This window comes from Uloborus diversus, chromosome 4 (genome assembly GCF_026930045.1).
Source record: "Uloborus diversus isolate 005 chromosome 4, Udiv.v.3.1, whole genome shotgun sequence".
NCBI classification, from domain to species: Eukaryota; Metazoa; Arthropoda; class Arachnida; order Araneae; family Uloboridae; genus Uloborus; species Uloborus diversus.
In genome coordinates this window covers 63,018,684-63,038,043 of record NC_072734.1, presented here as the reverse complement: position 1 = coordinate 63,038,043, position 19,360 = coordinate 63,018,684, and the positions used below count along the sequence as shown (strand labels likewise).

At 37.1% G+C, this 19,360-nt stretch overlaps 1 protein-coding gene across 1 annotated transcript in view; it reads right to left on the bottom strand.

The window, feature by feature from the left end:
• Positions 1 to 19,360, bottom strand: part of LOC129220606 (Fanconi anemia group M protein-like) — a 57,120-nt gene that overhangs the window by 10,565 nt on the left and 27,195 nt on the right. The gene's annotated exons all lie outside the window — the stretch shown is intronic.

The following is a 19,360-nucleotide window of genomic DNA, read 5'->3' as shown; positions in this document are numbered from 1 at the left end:
AAATCCTCTAGGAGAGACCATCAATGCCTCTTACAACGACCGGCAAATCGTTAAACTCAGTGCTAATAAATGAAGAAACTTTCAGTTAGAGAAAACCAAAACAAAGATAACCAAAGAAAAGAAATGGAACATTTAGTTTGTACATAGTCTTTTCTTGCTTACAAAAGTGGAAAAAAATAGAATAAGAAGGTAAAATCTACTATTTTGTCAAGAGGTTCAAGAAAAGGATTAAAAAAGGAGGTGGTAAATGGGCTACAAAAAAGAGGGCCTGTAATAATTCAGCAATTCATTGAAATCAGAACTTTCTTACCTGATTCTTTTCTTTCGCCTTCTAAATCAAAAGGTCACCACTTAAAGATACCAAAAAACTTTAATTACACTCACGAACACTTGACAACACGGAAAACAATATAGAACGTAAGCACACATAGAACAACTCGTTACATATTTGCCTTCACACTCATCTGTCTCTACATCGGAACTCGCTTCTACCGGTTCGGCACAGAAGCGCCCCCTTACGATTTTAAAGTTCAATCTGCAACATCCTCCGGGGCCAGAAAGTTCGTCAGTTGACGAAAAATGTCTCATGGCGAAGCAGACAGTTCTAAGGGACATAATAGTTGCACTGGTCTCCTGATGAAAGTTCCATTGGAGAGTCTCAACGTGCAGGCCCGGACCCGTCCATCTCGTCCAGGATGCATTTCTGTCACAACGGTCATCTTCCAAAAAAGTCTGGAGGTGTTACCGTCTCGTATCAAAACCACTGTGCCTTTTTCGATATTCACACAGCCACTCACTGACTTAGATTGATGAGCAGACCTTAGTTCAAGAAGATACGAGGATTTCCATCTATTCCATAAGCGGTTCAGGAGATCTTCTTGGTACTTCCGTAATTTAAGCAGCTGGGAAAGAGAGGAGCTGATTTCTTTACCAGCCTGAGGAATTGTCAGCAATCTTCTTCCTATAAGAAAATGCCCTGGTGTAAGTGGTTCTGGCTCATGGGGATCACTAAAAACGTATGTTAGGGGTCTTGAATTGATAATGGCTTCAACCTCGATCAAAATTACTTCCATTTCCTGAAACGAAACTGAAGTTTTCCCTAATACTCTTTTCAGTGACATCTTGACAGATCTTACTAAGCGTTCCCAAAAACCACCCCACCAGGCTGCTCTTTCGACAATAAATTTCCACCGAATAGCCAAGTTGCTAAATAAATTTCGAGTTTCTTCATCTTTCATTATCTTCCATAGCAGATTTAGTTCTTGTTTTGCTTTATGGAATGTCTTGGCGTTGTCGCTGTATATGGTTTTACAAATTCCTCGTCTTCCAATAAACTTTCGAAAGGCCTGTAAGAATGTCTTCGTAGTTAAGTCTGTTGTCAATTCTAAGTGCACTGCCCTTGTTACAGCACAGGTGAATATCAGTACATAGGATTTTTTTGATACGTTCTGATCTTTAATATACAAGGGTCCCATGTAATCCACGCCAGTAACCTGAAATGGATATGCTTCGGATATCCTATCGGCTGGAAGAGGTGCCGGAATCTGAGTTGCTGGCTTCGCCCGCAATTTTTGACACAAATTGCATCTGTAAATAATACTTTTTATTCTCTGTCGGGCTCTTAAGATCCAGGTCTTTCCTCTTAGCTGAGTTAAGGTTTCTGACACACCTCCGTGTTTTACTCTTTCGTGACAATCCATAATTATGAGATTCGATAGAGGACTCTTACTAGGCAACAAGATGGGATGCGCTTCTTGGTAGGACATACTGGCATGTTGCAAACGTCCGCCAATTAAAATGATTCCTTTCTCATTTAAAAATGGATTAAAGGACTTGATGGGAGATGTTGTTGATAATGGTTTACCTTCTCTCAAAGCCAAATATTCTTCAGGAAAGTTTTCCATCTGAGTAAATTTTATCCAGTACTCCTCAGCTGATTGAAGTTCTTCCGAAGTTAACGCTTCAGTTCTCTTACTGCGAGGATTTTTCGTGTTGAAGACGAATCTTTTAATCCACGATGTTATTCTCAGTACCTTATTGAATTTACTGAATTTGTGTAGATCAAAAAGAGCTCCGAATTCCGTACTTACATGTAGATTAGTTGCTTCCTGAAATTCAGATTCAAAATCAACTTCATGAGACTCTTCATTGATTCTTTCTAGCAATTGATCAGAGTTTTTCCTTATCCATGGTGGTCCTTGCCACCACAGTTCTTTATCCTTCAAGGTAATTATGTTTTCTCCTCTTGATAGTAAGTCCGCGGGGTTTTCAGTTCCAGGACAATGATGCCACCACTCAGGAAGGCAAATCCTTTTGATTTCTTCGACTCTATTTCTTACAAACATTTTAAGTTTTCTTGTGCTTCCCTTGATCCAGTGTAATGTTATCATGGAATCTGACCAGAAGTAAAATCCAACGTTTTCTGGAAGAGTCAGACTATTTCGAATATACTGAAACAATCTTGCTCCTATGAGCGCTGAAAGAAGCTCCAATCTTGGAAGAGTAATGTCATGCATCGGTGCGACTCTTGATTTTGAGGCTACTAACGTTGTATTATAATTCCCACTTGAATCTCTGAAACCTACATAAATTACAGCCCCATAGGCCTTTTTACTAGCATCTACAAAACAGTGAAGTGTCCAATCAGACAATTCTTCCATTTTGTTCATCGAAGTTAAATGCCTCGGTACTCGAATTTCATTTAAGTAATATAGCTCTTCGCACCAATTTTGAAAGGTGTCCTTCAAGTCCGGTGGAAGCGGATCATCCCAATTTAATTTTCTCTTCCAAATTTCTTGCAAAAGAATCTTTCCTCGTACTGTAAATGGTGAAATCAGTCCGATAGGATCAAATACTTTTCCTGCAGTTCTTATAACACCCCTCTTGGTTGCTTTCAAATCGTGTGCACTTTTCTCACTGAGCAGCTTTTCATTTTCGATGCTCAGAAGGTCTTGCTTTGAGTTCCAGCAGTAGCCTAGAATTTTGCAAGAGGCAGAGTCGTTGATGGATTCTTCGCGCAATTTAACTTCCAGTGCTTCAGAATTCGTTCTCCATTTTCTCATGTTGAATCCAGCTTCTCTCAAAATACTTTTTACTTCTAGATGAGCTTTCAATGCAGTTTCTTCGTCTTCTAGACTATGGATGAGATCGTCAACATATAACTTATTGTTCAAGATGTAAAATGCATCTGGATAATCTTCTTTATATTTCTTTATGTGATGTTTTACTGTAGCACTAAGCAAAAACGGAGAGGAACTTGTGCCAAAACTGACACGCGTCATTCTTAAAATTTGCGATTCCATATTTAAATCTTCCTTTAACCATAAAAATCGGAGCGCGTCTCTATCTTCTGGAGCCAATGCAATTTGCAGAAAGGCTCCCTCGATATCTGCTGTTAAGGCGATTCTATTTAACCTAAACTGCAAAAGCAATGCTAACAAATCTGGAGTAAGGTTTGGACCAGGATGTAAACAGTCATTGAGAGAGAGAGAACCAGGAGCACAAGACGACGCATCGAAAACTATTCTCATTTTAGTTGTCAATTTATCTTCGCGGATGACTGCTTGATGAGGCATGTAGAAAGTCTTCGAAACATGATCATTTATGTTACCCTCCACCTTTTCAGCAATTCCTTCCGTAATATGCTTCGTTATAATGCCTTTATACTGATCAAGAAATTCAGCATTTTTCCTAAATTTCCTAACTAGTGCTCGGAAACGTCCTTCAGCATTGACATAGTTATCGGGCATTAAAATGGCATTTTCATTCCAAGGAAGGTTTACTTGATAGCGTCCGTCAATCATCTTTATAGAATTTTCAAACTGCTTCAGTACTTCATCCTGTTCAGAAATTAAATTATCATTCGCTGCGATTCCCAAACTTTCTAAATCAAATATTTTCTGTAATATATCCCTTTCTTCTGAGTCAACATTTCTAACGATAGCCTTCATTATTTTTATTTCTTTTGTAAGAGTATTTCCTAAAAATTCTGACCCATTAAACACATATCCCAACTTCGTTTCTATTCCTACTAAAGATCCTGGCAAGCGTTTTATTTTCCCTGTGACAATATTCCAATAATAATCTGAACCAATTAATAATGATACTTTCGAATTTTCAGAACCAGATATATCAGCCATCGGTATATTTCTTTGTTCACAGAACTCCGATATTTCTTTCCCTGGGCTTTGGATTATTGCCTCTGAAATGCATGGAGTTTCAATCGCTTCCAACGATATTAATTCTTTTGAATCAAAAACACTTTTCAAGTTGACGCGAACTCTTTTTCTCCAAACAATCTTCTGTGTTCTTGAACCGAATACATAAATCTTCAAACGCTCTTCACCTACTACTTCTAATTTCAATTTACGAGATATGTTTTCATCAATGAAACTTCGTTCACTACCTCCATCAAATAAACAACGAAGTCGTAATTCGTTTTTGTTTTGAATAAGTAAAGCCTCAGCTGTCTGCAAAAGGATCCTTTTTCCCCCCTGACTGGAATAATTCACAGCTGAATTGGCGCCTGGGTCCGTTTCTCTTAATTTTGTTTTTTCTCTCTCAGCGTATGATTTGCATTTTGTTTCGTCTTGATCGCAGAGATAACGGCTATGTTTTTTGTTACAATTCGAGCACCGATTGCGATCCTTGCAGTATCGTGAAATATGGGATTTTTTCAAACAATTAAAGCAATATCCCATACGCAGCAGTTTAGCCTTCCGTTCGTCTATAGATAAGGGGCAATTTTCTATCGTGTGATTTTCACTGGAACAAAATAAGCATGCATTTTTAATTGATGCGTTTAAAGTCGCAGCTGTTGGGAAGCGTTTATGATTTTCGTATTTTCTGTAAGTCGCTTTATTTTTATCAGGTTCATCCGTTTTGCGAAACAAATAGGTTTTCTCGCGTGTTTCTATTTCTTGTTTCAGAAATTCTAACAGTTTAGAACAATCCCATGATTCTTCTTCTTTAGTAGAACGGTTATACCCTAAAATAATATCATCAGGGATCAACTTTACTAAGACTGCAAAGAGAATCCCACCATAATTATTTAGTTCCACTCCGGCTGCATGAAGGCTTCTAATTTGAATCATACAAGTATCATGTAATTGTCTTAATTCTTCTAAGTTAGAACTTGATTTTACTGGTGTTAAGCTCAACAGTTTGTTGACATGTGAACGCACGACTATTTCATTTTTACCAAATCTTTCTTTCAATAGATCAATCGATAAATCATAACTGCTTGGTGTTATTGGTAAACCTTGTACGCATTTTAAAACTGAACCCTTCAAAAATGATTTCAAATAGTTAAATTTGTCAACTTTCGCTAATTGGTTGTTTTCGTGAATAGCTCCCTCAAATTGTCCCCAGAACTCCTGCCAATTTTCGTGTTTGCTGTCAAAAGGTTCAATTGTTAATTTCGGCAATTTTACATTAGGATAATATGCATTAATAGGTTTTTCAGGAACACTGGGCTTCTCTATTACACTTTCTTCAAGGGTTAAGGAGTGTTCATGTTCATTTTGTGAATCAATTTTGTTTTCGTATTTATGTTTCCGTTTTAGATATCTATCTATCTTTGATTTGGAGATTTCAAACTTTTCACGATATTCTAAAGTTCCTGCAATTTCAGTTTCGAGCAAGGTTAAATCCTCAATGAGATCTTCGATTTCCGAATCTAGTTGCAAGATCAGTTCGGATTTCTCAATTAACTGACCGCGTAAATCTTCCAAATCATCATCGTCTATATTATCTCCACTGTCAAGTAGTTCGGTTACTTTGTTTACAATTTTCGTTAAAGCCGATCTAATGGTTTTCCGTTTAACTTTGGTTCTTTCTAATTTAAGATCTTGTTTTTTTGGATCCTGTTCTTTAACTAATGACATTTTTTTTTAGGCTTCCGGTAATTTCGGCACCATGTAATAATTCAGCAATTCATTGAAATCAGAACTTTCTTACCTGATTCTTTTCTTTCGCCTTCTAAATCAAAAGGTCACCACTTAAAGATACCAAAAAACTTTAATTACACTCACGAACACTTGACAACACGGAAAACAATACAGAACGTAAGCACACATAGAACAACTCGTTACATATTTGCCTTCACACTCATCTGTCTCTACATCGGAACTCGCTTCTACCGGTTCGGCACAGAAGCGCCCCCTCACGGTTTTAAAGTTCAATCTGCAACAGGGCCTAGTTTTTTGCACCCTTAGAAAGTGAGACATGCTATCAAGAGGTAGGTCAGGCCTGCGTTCATCATTGTGAGAGATTGATAAAGATGGCAGTTATCCAAAAGGTTGCTTATTGAAACTTATTAGTTGTTTATGAATGGATCGAAGGCTTTCCTAGTTCATTTGAGAGGTCGGAATCTATTATTAGCTCATTTAAACAACTAAGAAATAATCTTAGAATTTGACTAATGATAAGGACATGAATAATTAATTTTTTCAGCTAAAAGTTACTACAAAAACAAAAGTTGTCTAAAAAAACTACGAGTTTGAAGCTAGCAAATCTTTTTTCATATTTTGTAGCGAGGTAGTTTCTAAATGGAAAATTAATTTTATAAATATATTTTGTTTTTCAAAATTAAAACAAAAATTTTAGTTTCTCTAATTAAATATATTCTTAGAATAATGTTGATAATTAATATACTGTAAACATAATATGGCAAATTCATTTTTATTGCTGCTTCTTGCATGCTTGAAAACAACTTCTAAGAGCAACCAACCTCATTAAGGACCATTTTTGTCAGGAACGGAGTGGTTGCTCCAGAGAAATTTCACTGTAATATGTAAAAATGCATACTCATGCATTATAACTTCAATGCAAAAATAATTTAATTGTCAATATAAATCAATACCTTACAAAGTAAAAAATAATTTATAAATCTGGAAAAATTTTCGACAATTAAAATTTACATAACTCGGAAGACATAAGGAGGAGCACCTTTTGCTGCCTTACATCAAGAAAAGGAACGGTTGTCTTCACAAAAAAAAATTATTGCTGAAACAGAAATTTCTTTTAATTACATTTAGACGAATTTTAACCTAATTTTTTCTTGATATCCGTACGCATTTATATGTGCAACGCAACCGAAACTTAGTCAACCCCTCAATGCATTTTTATTATTTACTGAACGTAGTCAATAAGTTTTACAGCAGTAAAATATTTCTATTTTCAGATTTTACTGAAAATCAAATTTTTAGCTACTAAAAAATATAACGTAAAATATAATGAAGCACCTCGGATTAAGTGGAACCTTGAACTTTCGGGACTCGGATTTCCTAGATTCTACAGTCGTCTTAAAATCGAAAAACACAATAGCATCATAAAGCAAATTTCTTTAATTTTGAAAACAACATCAACATTTGGTTTTGGGGCATATTTAAGATGCCCCAGCTTTTTAAACAATCAAAATTTGATGGAACAGAATTTCAGCTCATGAATTTAATGCTGGTTGCTCCTCCATTAAGCCACTACATCAGATGCTTTCACTCTCAAAATGACCGCTTTTTCTTGATTAAACAAGAAGTTCTGTCTAGAACTAGACGAGCCTACTTTCCCGTATACCCATACTACTTTCTAGTACCTGATCAATGTTCTCAAAATAGCTAACATCGCAAATTGTTTCAAACATATTTTTCCAATATTTTAAGCTACTTTCTAGGAATAAAATATTCCTCACTCATCTAAAAATATTAGATGCGTAAAAAAAAGAAAAAAAAAAACAAAACGAACAAATAAAATAGCAGCAACTTTTAAACAAAGCAGCTAATACACTTTTTTTCATTAAAAAAAAAATTCTTCAACAGCTTTCAAAACGAAAAAATAATAACAAAAATTAATAAGCTCATTAAAATAAATACATCCTATCAAAAAAAAAAAAAAATCGTTTCTTTTCCCCAGTTGCCAAAAATAATTTTTTAAATGAATTAATGCACTTATCAAGATAAATAAAAACAATAAAATGTCAACGTAAAGAAATACTTTTCATTGTCAAAAAAAAAAAAAATCGTCTGCGCGTATCTTTTTGTAGAAACATAAATGACTTCGAGTTTATTCACCGAAAACTGAATACCTAAATAAAAACTTTAGCGTTGAAATAAAAACAAATCACATCAACAATAATTATTTCACAGTTAAAACCATAGCGTCGGAGTCGGAGTCAATCTAATTTTGGGATGAAGGAGTCGGAGTCGAATATCCAAGAATCGGAGTCAGTCATTTGTCCGTGTATAAATTTTTGCCAAAGCTAGGAAGTCATAGTCGAAGTCGGGGAGTCGGAGTCCGATTAATTGTCGGGCACAGGAGTCGGATTCGGATTCAGGTGCCCCTAAATTGTCGGAGTCGGAGTCTGGAGTTCGGCGTCAAGAGCTATTTCCAACAAAATTTGTTTGAAGTAAATCCGCCTTCAAGTACGGAATCTACATTGACTTTCAGTTTCCCCGTAGGCGCTAATGTTAAGGGATTTGAACTGTTCAAAATTGAACAGAAAATTGTTCAAATCAAAAAGATATTTTATATACAAGTTTTTCATCAAAAGCTTTTTCCTACAAAGTTTGTTTGAAGCAAATTCGCCTCACAGTTCGGAATTGCCTTGAATTTCCCCGTAGGAGCTAATGTTAAGTTTTTTTGAACTGTTCAAAATTGAACAAAAAATGGTTCAAATCAAAAAGTGAAATATGGGAATGAGGTGTCCTTGCCGAGATCTTTCGAACAAAAAAAAGTTTGTTCGAATCGGACTATTCATTCAAAAGTTATTAGGGGGGGACAGACAGACAGACAGACCGACTAGTGATGGGCATAATCGAGTACTCATAATCGAATCACTCGATTATTCAAAATCATTCGAGAACTCGATTATCATGAGTTCTCGATTATCGTATCTCGAGTTCTCGATTATCACTTTTCGAGTTCTCGAGCGATGAACTGCTCGAGTTCTCGTTTGTCCTTTCCGAGTGCTCGAGCGATCAACTGCTCGAGTTCTCGCTTTGAACTTCTCGAGATGTTGAGTTCTCGAGATGTTGAGTTCTCGAGATGTTAAGCTCTCGAGATATTGAGTTCTCGAGATCTCAATCACTCGAGCAGTGTAATTTTTGATCGATTTGAGAATTGAATGAACCTCTCAATATAGTTGATTTCTGACAGGGGTACCCACCTTGGAAGGTGGGGATCGTGGCGCAGACTGCGCCATTGACATTTTTAGGGAGAAGGGGTGCTTTAAGGGGTATTTTTCTTATTTTTCGGGGGGCTCTGTGATATTGAGGGGGTGCGCCCTTGACGTCAGGGGGCACCCCTGCTTCTGAAGTGATTCTGTTAGCATAAAATATTATTTTATTTTAATTTTTTATTCTCGGTCCACAGCCGATAATTTAAAGAAAATAATTTAAAGTTAAGTGTACCTACTTTAAGCCCAGTCTGGTAAAAGTAGAACCTGTCAACTAATTGGTGCTAACACTTCAATCGACGATTCCCCCACGCCATAATTAATGGCGACTGTTTACTGAAACCATCTGAGATTGCATGTCTCGAGGTGTCGATTCAGAAAAGTCGAGTTGTCACCTGATCGACTCGAATTAATTCCACTCGTTGACCGCACGTGCTATGGAGAGGAGTACGAATATTCGCGGCAGTGGAATATGCAAATGAGTGATGGTCGAAGTAGAAGTTAGTGTAGGTGACGTCATCGAGGCATGGAATCTCATTGGTTGATAAAACATATATATTGTGGCGAGTGGCAGCAAGCGATCACTCTCTCGTTTTTCTTCTTTCAACGATCCCCAGTGGTTGGTTCTGATCGTGAAGCCTAGTCCGGCTCACGTGTGGGGGGAGTTTTCCCCGCGATGCTAGCGGGGGTTTTTGTGGTATGTGATGTTTAATCTTCCAAGTCCTGGAATTAGTGAGTCCAGGTGAAGAACCTGTTGTGTTGTGTCCGGCCAATTAAAATGTCGGGGATGTGAGTTCCACGTGTCTACCTGTGATGCTCACCGATCTACGAATTGTGTAATGTTGCCTGTTCAGTATGGACATTCCTGAAGTGTGATTCGGCGGACCTTTTTGTGAGTCTTCAAGCTGATCCTTCGGAGTGGCAAGCGATTGCATCGACGTTTTGGTGACATTTTTCTTTATTTTCTGGAACCACTTTTGTTATGATATTTTGGGGGTGTATTGTATGGGGATGTTATTCTAGTCATATTTAATAAATGTATTTTTCTGAAACATGTTTTTTGCTTGTCTCCAACTTGACATTACACGGCCAGTTAATGTTGGCTTAGTTTAAATATCTTAACTTCTGGATTTTAAACTTAACCTAAATTTATGCCAACAAAGTGGTAGCAGAGCTCGGTCGAATGTCATTTTGGTTGGAGACAAATTTGCAAAAGTTTTCAGAATAATGGAAAGGGACTATCGAAACATTAAGAAACTTAACTCCTGCAATTGGGCAACATGGTCGAAAAATATGAAAATGGTACTGATAGAAAGAGATTTATGGGAATTAACCCAAACAAAATTAGAAGAAGGTATTTCGGCAGAAATAAAGAAACGGAGGGGCCAAGCAGTGGCGATTATTTACCTCAACATAGAGGATGAGTTAAAACAACTAATAGATGATTTAGACGATCCATATGCTGTATGGACGTCATTGAAATTGAATTTTGAACCTCCGTCTTTAGCCCGTGTTGCCGGATTGTGGGAGGAGTTTTTTTCTAGCAGAATTAATGAAAAAGAAACTATTGGAATGTTCGCGGCTCGATTGAAGTGTTTGCTCCGACAGTTGGAGGAGAATGGCTATAAAATGGATGAGAAATTAAAGGGATTTCAACTAATACGTAGTTTAGATCAAAATTTTAGGGGAATAGTACAAAATATTTATAGATGGGATGAAAGTAAATTTAACTTTTCAAATGTTTTGGATGAACTTTTAGCAGAAGAGGGGAGATTAAAATTTTTAGGAAATGAAAATTTTGGAAATAGTAGTTCAGGTGTTAATGCTTTTTCTGTTCAAAATAAACACCAGACTGGGCGGAAAGTTGAAAATGTAAATAAATTTGAAACGAGAGTTTGCTTCACATGTGGGAAAAAGGGGCATATTTCGGCTCGGTGTTGGAGCAGAAAACCAACTAATCAAAATAAAGGTAATCGTAATTTTGTCAAACAAAGTAATCCCCCTAAGGCTGGAATGTTTTGCACCATCAGTAAAATATCAGGAGTGCAGGTTAACAACACAAATTTGAAGGAGGAAATACCAGTATTTTTACTGGATACAGGTGCCACGGCACATTTCTGTAAAGATAGGGACCTATTTTGTGAATTGAGGCCTGTTAAAAATACAAAAATGGAAGTAGCTGTGGGCAATGTAAATAGTCAAGTCGAGGGGGTAGGGAAAATTGTTTTCGAAATTAAAACAGATGGTAAACTAGTAACCATCACATTGAATGAGGTCTATTATGCTCCAACACTTAGACGAAATTTGCTTTCCGGATCCAGGATAGACAGTCTTGGTTTTTCATTAAGGTGGTATCCTGGTAAAATATGTATTTTTAATAATAATGGTATCAAACTTTTTTCTGCATTTTTAATTGATAAATTGTATTTTGTAAAACCCACTTCATTTTTAAGTAATCAAAGTAGTGACTCACCACCAAATGTAAATGTAACCGAGGTCAAAGGATTAGACCTGGAGTTGTGGCATGAACGGTTTTGCCATATTAATTATGACAGTATCTTGGAAACTGAAAAGAAGAACTGTGTCAAAGGACTTAATATAAAAAATAGAAACCGGCCAGATTGTGAGCCTTGTATTATTGCAAAGAAAAGAAGGTGTTCATTTAAGCCCACTCCAGGGATAAGGTCTAAAAGACAACTTGAGCTTCTTTTCATGGATCTAGCAGGGCCATTTCCGGTGGAGTCACTAGGGGGGAAAAGATATATTTTTTCCATAATGGATGATTTCTCAAGGAAGTCCACTATTTACTTTCTAAAGTCAAAAGATGAAGCTTTTGGATATTTCCTTAGATACCAGAGGCATGTAGAGAGAGCCCTCAACAAGAAAATTTTGGCCATAAGGTCTGATAATGGGAGGGAATTCACAAATTCTAATTTTGAGACCCACTTAATTAAAGAAGGCATCAGCATAGAAAGAACCAACCCTTATACTCCCGAACAGAACGGGGTAGTAGAAAGATACAATTTGACTTTAATGAATGGGGTTAGGGCAATGCTGAAAGACTCTGGACTAAGGGAAGAATTTTGGGCGGAAGCCGCCTTATGCTTCGATTATGTCAGGAATAGAACAGTCCTAAAAGAAAGGGGGAAAACCCCATTTGAGCTGTTCTGGGGAAACAAGCCCTCAGTAAGGCATTTTCGGAGGTTTGGATGTATTGCCTACAGAGGCATGCCAAAACAAAATCTAAAGAAATTTGACTCAAGGAGTAAGAAGGGCATAATGGTGGGCTACGCAACCCAAGCAAAAGGGTACAGAATTTGGGACCCAGAGCTAAAGAAAATTTTTGAAACTATCAATGTGGACTTCAGGGAAAATTTAATTTGGGAGAAATCAAACTTGAATGGGAATGTAGACAATGATGATGATTATTCTTTTATTAAACCTATTAGTGAAGTTCTCTTAGATAAAGAGATAGATGAAAGAAAGGCTCCTACCCCTTGTGAGGAAATTGAATGGGTGAGGGATGCAGTAAAAAGAAAGAAAGGGGACCGTACTGATATCTACTACTATGAAAAGGGAAATAAAACCAGGTTAAGGTCACCCAATGATGTAGAAAAATATTGTAAGAAGAATAACATTGTTTACAATCCTGAACTATTTGATTTCAAAAGTAAAAATGTACCTTATAATCCTTTGTTTGATATTTTTAATTCCCCTAAGGAACAAATGGAACCCGAGCCAGAGGCAAATTTGTCGGAAGTGTTAATTCCCCAAAACTATAATCAATGCTTGAAAACCCCAGAAGTAAAACATTGGCAAGAAGCCATGTCAGAAGAAATGAAAGTGATTCAAGAAAGGGGGGTGTGGCAGTTAGTTCCCCAGCCAGTTGGTAAACCAGTACTTGGTAATAAGTGGGTCTATGACTTGAAGAGGAATGCTAAAGGGGAAATTGCCAGGTTTAAAAGCAGATTGGTTGCGATGGGAAACAGGCAGGTGGCAGGAGAATCGTATTCTCAGGTTTTCTCCCCAGTTATCAATTTTTCCCTGATCAGAATGTTTTTCTCAATTCTGGTGATATTCCTGGGTTGGAGCCATTTTCAATTAGACGTAAAAAACGCATATCTTTATGCTGATTTGCATGAAGAAATCTATATGCGACAACCACGGGGTTTTGTAATCCCGGGAAAAGAAGACTGGGTATGCCGTCTAAAGAAATCGCTATATGGTCTCCATCAATCGGGGAGAAATTGGTACCTGGAAATTGATAGGGTTCTCCAAGGTCTGAATTTTTTGAAATTTAAATGTAGTAACTGTGTTTATACAAGAAACAGAAATGTGTTTTTATTGATGTATGTAGATGATATAATAATTTTTGGAAAAAATGAAATCATAATTCAGGAAACAATTCAGGATTTATCAAAACATTACGATATTAAAGAATTAGGGAGAACTAAAAAATTATTGGGGGTAGAATTTGAAGAAATCAATGGGGGAATTTTTATACACCAAAATTCTTACATTAAGACAGTTTGTGCAAATTTTGAAAAGTATCAATACCCATACTCGACCCTCCCAATAGCGAAAGGTACAATTTTGTCTTTAGGTGATTGTCCAAAAACGGACCAAGAAATAAAAGAAATGGAGAAAGTATCTTATCGCAATTTATTGGGATGTTTGTCCTATATAGCAGGGAAAACTAGACCGGATATTGCCTATACAGTTAATCTATTATCTCAATTTCAAGCAAATCCGGGTAAAAGACATTGGCAGTGTTTATTAAGACTTTTAGGTTATTTAAAATATACAAATTATTATAAATTAAGTCTATCTGCAATAAATGAAATTAAAATCAATGGTTTTTCTGACTCAGACTATGCTGCAAATAGGGACGATAGGATTTCGATGGGGGGAATTATTATTTACATTGACAAAGTACCTATTATCTGGCGAACATTTAAACAAAAGTGTGTTTCATTGTCCACCATGGAAGCTGAGTATATCTCTTTGACAGAAGCCGCAAAAGAGGTGGTGTGGTTAAAAAGAATTTTAGAAGAAACATCACATTTTGAAATAGCTGGATATAAATTTAACGGGTCTGTAATTAATTGTGACAATATAGCTGCAATAGAATTTTCAAATTCCCCTATAGAAAATTCCAGAACAAAGCATATTGATGTCAGATATCATTTTTTGAGAAACTTAGTAGAGGAAAATACATTTGAATTAAAATATGTGAAAAGCGCAGAAAATCCTGCGGATACGTTTACCAAGCCTCTGACTCGGGGTACATTGAAAAAAATGTGCAAACTCATTTTTGGTAATTATGAAAATGTAAAAGTTTAATATTCAAATGTGTAAATTTTTCAATGTTTCTCAAAAGTGTTTAAAAATTTTTTAATTGTTGTTTGAAATATGTCAGTTTTCATGTCGTTTTGAAGTGTATCGTGCTGTGTAACCGAGAAGGGGGGAATTTGTTAGCATAAAATATTATTTTATTTTAATTTTTTATTCTCGGTCCACAGCCGATAATTTAAAGAAAATAATTTAAAGTTAAGTGTACCTACTTTAAGCCCAGTCTGGTAAAAGTAGAACCTGTCAACTAATTGGTGCTAACACTTCAATCGACGATTCCCTCACGCCATAATTAATGGCGACTGTTTACTGAAACCATCTGAGATTGCATGTCTCGAGGTGTCGATTCAGAAAAGTCGAGTTGTCACCTGATCGACTCGAATTAATTCCACTCGTTGACCGCATGTGCTATGGAGAGGAGTACGAATATTCGCGGCAGTGGAATATGCAAATGAGTGATGGTCGAAGTAGAAGTTAGTGTAGGTGACGTCATCGAGGCATGGAATCTCATTGGTTGATAAAACATATATATTGTGGCGAGTGGCAGCAAGCGATCACTCCCTCGTTTTTCTTCTTTCAACGATCCCCAGTGGTTGGTTCTGATCGTGAAGCCTAGTCCGGCTCACGTGTGGGGGGAGTTTTCCCCGCGATGCTAGCGGGGGTTTTTGTGGTATGTGATGTTTAATCTTCCAAGTCCTGGAATTAGTGAGTCCAGGTGAAGAACCTGTTGTGTTGTGTCCGGCCAATTAAAATGTCGGGGATGTGAGTTCCACGTGTCTACCTGTGATGCTCACCGATCTACGAATTGTGTAATGTTGCCTGTTCAGTATGGACATTCCTGAAGTGTGATTCGGCGGACCTTTTTGTGAGTCTTCAAGCTGATCCTTCGGAGTGGCAAGCGATTGCATCGACGTTTTGGTGACATTTTTCTTTATTTTCTGGAACCACTTTTGTTATGATATTTTGGGGGTGTATTGTATGGGGATGTTATTCTAGTCATATTTAATAAATGTATTTTTCTGAAACATGTTTTTTGCTTGTCTCCAACTTGACATTACACGGCCAGTTAATGTTGGCTTAGTTTAAATATCTTAACTTCTGGATTTTAAACTTAACCTAAATTTATGCCAACAGATTCAATTGCAGGGGTGGATCCGTCATTTAGGGGGTCAGAGGGCTGGCTTTGAAAAGTTAATGATTTTATTTATGAATGGTCATGGTTTTTGTTGCCTTCCGAAAAGATATGCATTGAGACTGTTTAACCCTTCCCCCAGAAAAATTTGGAGTGACGGGTTGAGCTGAGGTGCCCACAGGGGAGGTGGGTCATAGCGCAGACTGCGCCATTGAAATTCTCAATGGACGTTAATCTTTTTTAGGGAATGTCCTTTTTGAGGGGGGGGAGTGTTTTGAGGAATATTTTTCGCTTTTTTTTGGCGGTGGGGTGGTCTATGCGATATTGAGGGGGTGCCTTTGTCCTCAGGGCGGGTGGGCACCTCTGCTTCTGAAGAGTTTCAGTTGCAGGGGCGGATCCGTCATTTAGGGGGGTCAGAGGGCTAGCTTTGAAAAGTTAATCATGTTTCATTCGACTAGTGTTATAATTGAATGTATGCTGTCGAATGCTTGATTATCAAATGATTATTTGGGATGCTTTGGTAGTCTAATGATATGTTTGGTGGAAGTGGGCGCGCTAATAAGGTTCCAACTTGAGAGGCATTAAAATTAAAATTATATTTCAGGTAAAAAGGTGGAATACTTAAGTTGAAAACCTGAGGGAAGTCTTTCCCCTTACGTCCACCTTCGACTATACCATTAGGTAATGATACAGGTGTAACAGGCAACAACAAACGTTTTAGAGCCCAACTATACAGATTACTGCAGACACGTGTTTCGGGGTTTCAAGGAACCCTTTTTTCAACGCAAAATAGTGAGATTGTGGATGTAAGAACATTACTGGATGTCTTTAGGGACCATTCATTAATTACGTAAGGGTCCCGAGAGGTAGGGGGACTTCAAACCCATTCTCACGCAATATTTTCCAAGTTGATGTTTTACATTTGAAATTGTGCAGTCAAGTAGTTTGACGGGAATTATATATTTTATTTGCGTTTGGAAAATAAAAAAACTTATTAAGATGAGCTGTTTTTTATTTGTTTTACGAAGAATGAATCGTGTAAAACATGATAAAAGAATCGCACTATGCATAGCATGTTTTATTTTTAATAATTATCGCATCATACACAAAAAAAAAATGTCGAAAAAACACTCAGTCTAGATTCCAATTTTTTAGTAAATATTTCATTACACAAAAAGGATTAATTTAATAATAGTGAATTTAATTTCGATTCCCAGTGATGTTAGATTCGTTATTTTATTGTTTTGAAAAACGGAATGGAATCAATCTTATCTAAGAATAGGGGGAGCGGTTTGAAAAATCTTACATACTTTTACATGGTGGGAGGGGGGTCAAAAAAATGCCAAAATCATCCTTACGTAACTAATGAATGGCTCCTTGCACGCAAAAGCTTACTATTTTGTTCAAAAAAGGGTACCTTAAAAACTCCAAAGCACGTTTCAGCAGTACTCTGGGCGGTCATTCCAAGCTCGCTAGCTTGCGAGATCGAGATTCTCGCTCACGTGATTGGTTGTTATGTAGAAATGTTGCAAAGTAGTATTCTAATCTATTCGAACCTAGCTTGCGGCTAGGTTCGAGTAGATGAGAATACTATTTTGCGACATTTCTACGTCACAAGCAATCACGTGAGCGAAAATTTCGATCTCGCAAGTTGACGAGCTTGGAATGACCCCCCTGTATATTTGGGATACAAAACGTTTGTTATTTCATGTTACTTCTCGGCACTAAGGTATTTACTTATTCCTTAATAAAACAAGTGGTTTACTTGTGTAATTCCTTCCTATGGGTGCAAATAAGAGGGGAGGGAGGGGGGGGGGGGTTTGACGCAAACTGCGGGATTGTAATTTTTAGGGGATTTTGTCTCATTTGGTGGTATTGCTCTTGGGGAAGAGCTTCATAGGTGGTGCGCCTTCGCTCTTGGGATGGATAGATTTGGAATGATTTTAAAATACAATGAATGCTTTTCGCTTGCTTTATTCGAATGGGGTTATAGTTGAATGTTTGGCGTCGAATTTTCGATAATTGAGAGATTCCTTAATAATCAAACGATATTTTTCGAACGAAAATTGTTTATTATCATATGAGCGGATTTATGGAGGGGTATGTGTTGTGTGAGTGGCAGATACAACGGGAAAATCATGAGGATCATGTCCCCCCACCCTAAACCGTCGACAACAGTATCCGTACACATTGTGTTCAAACACTTCATGCATAAAATGTCAACGATGACAGTATCTTTTCATCTCATTAATTATTTTTCAAAGTAAATATTTGAACTACTACTTCGTTTCATTGCTCATGAAATTAATTCGCAACGTTTATTCCCAATCAGGTGCCTTATTCCTCACCGATTTGGTGCTTTTTATTGACTCCCAAACAGATTCAGACATTTTTCGTACCAAAAACGGGAATTTCGTTCATGGGCGTGGGGGTGGGGGCTTTCTTCAACATGAGCCCCCTCTCCCCCCAAAAAATGGTTTTCTGTATCCGGCCCTTTAGTGATCCGGTAGTGAAATCTTGAAACAAAGGGTAGAGAAACGCTTTCCATACTGTTTTGAACTTGACAATTATTAAGATCAAATATGTACAATTTTTATTAAAAAGTGAGGGATAACGATAATATGGGCGGGTCTTTGGGCGACACTAGCAGGTTTAAACTTGAGAATGTTAAACTTAAAAATATATTGAACCAGTAAGTAACCAGTTGTGTAATTGAAAATTTAAGGTGGTCTTAGGTCTTTTTCGGATTATTGTTTCGTTTCTTAGGGGGAGGGGGGAGGGAGAAATTTTCATAAGATGCGTGCCATTGCTCACAGGGACGGACGGACACCCCTGTCATTCTCTAAAGTTTCAGAATCAAATAATAGCTTCTCAAGTGCTTTTTTTTGAATGGGGTTACTCAGAGAGCACACTTTGTTGAGATACAGGTTTTAAAACGATTGTTAACACTGTGACAGTCATGTTAAAACGTTTGTGGAACGTTTAAACGCAATGTGTTTAAAATGCAGTGGTGCCCATTCCCCCCCCCCCCCTGGCGATGACATTCATTTGTCAAATGCGACGGAGAACCCCCAGAACGAGAGCCCCATAAAATAAGACTAAATGCCCTCTTATAAGTTACCCTCTCCTCTTCAAAACTTCAATGGCATGGTCTGCACCATGAACCCCCCCCCCCCCCTCTGCCCTCTCAATCGTGGGGGATCCTTGTTTAATATATTGCTTGTTGTCGAATGTTCGGTTATTGAGCGTCTCGGATGATTTGAAAACCGGATACGTAATCTGCTTTTTAGAGAAAGTTGGTAATCAATTTAAACCTTTTTGAGGACCAACGCACGGAAAATCAAGCGCAGCTATGAAACTAAGTTCCGAAATGGACCGTCGCGAGCCAAAGCATTTTCAGCAGTTTTGCCTCAACTTTACAATAAATAAATAAATAAATAAATCTCATAAAATCAGCACATCAATTGACTCCAAATTTTTAAGTTGAGTGAATAATATACTAATCAACATTTATGAAAATATAAGGAATATCACATAGAAAATATAAGGAATATGACTTAAACAGAAGCGAGTAAAACAAGAAAAACATTTAAATTCAACTACGCACGCGAAAATAAATGCTACGCACAAAAGTCATAAATATCTTACGTATGGAATTTGAAAGAAAAAAAATCTGTATAAAATGTTATTTTTATTTATAAAAAAAT